The sequence below is a fragment of the Kryptolebias marmoratus genome, linkage group LG7 (genome assembly GCF_001649575.2).
Source record: "Kryptolebias marmoratus isolate JLee-2015 linkage group LG7, ASM164957v2, whole genome shotgun sequence".
Taxonomy (NCBI): Eukaryota; Metazoa; Chordata; class Actinopteri; order Cyprinodontiformes; family Rivulidae; genus Kryptolebias; species Kryptolebias marmoratus.
The window spans coordinates 1,297,419-1,298,048 of NC_051436.1; the positions used below are offsets into that span (position 1 = coordinate 1,297,419).

Sequence of the window (630 nt, forward strand, 5' to 3'; positions counted from 1 at the left end):
ATTGTCTGATTGTTCCTTCGTTGCTGTGGAAAGAGGAAGTTGACAAACTTTAAGGTTTTCATCAATGAAGCTATATTAAAACAAATTATTTATGACCCAACAATCATCTCAGAGGTTAAATATGAATCATGAAGGAAAAACATTTCACTCACAGACTTTTCTTTGTCTCCATTTCCAGACAAAAACAACGACAGCAACAATAAGGATGAAACACAAAACTACAGTTAAGCTGACAGGAACAGAGCAGTTAGACCGGACCACGAAGAAATCATCTGAAACCCAGTGAATAATAAAACTGTTAAACATCCCAATAAGTGACCAGTTTGAGATTTAAAGGCTGCCAGTTCTCCTACCTGGAACATGTACATGTGTCTCTCTGCTCTGGTTGATGTCCTTCTGTTGGACTCTGCAGGTAAAGTTGTTGTTGTGTCTTTTCTCCACAGTAACTCTGCTGCTGACAGAATACAGACCATCAGGACCTCTGCTTGTCTCTGGAGGTCCAGCAGGGAGGACGTTTCCCTCCCGGTCCAACCAGAGGAGCTGCGGTTCTGGAAACCAGCCTGTAGACTTACAGTCTAACACCACCCCACTGCTGCCTTCATCAAGTCCTGCTAAACTGATCCCAGCTGA

The 630-nt window shown here is 43.0% G+C and overlaps 1 long non-coding RNA gene across 1 annotated transcript; it reads right to left on the reverse strand.

Annotated features, from left to right (window-relative positions):
* On the reverse strand, positions 1-623 carry LOC119617206. The gene is made up of 3 exons (XR_005233423.1): positions 354-623; positions 153-272; positions 1-23 (listed from the first exon to the last, which is right to left on the reverse strand). It is a non-coding gene; the product is annotated as an uncharacterized LOC119617206 (long non-coding RNA).
* Between the last annotated feature and the right edge of the window lie 7 nt (positions 624-630).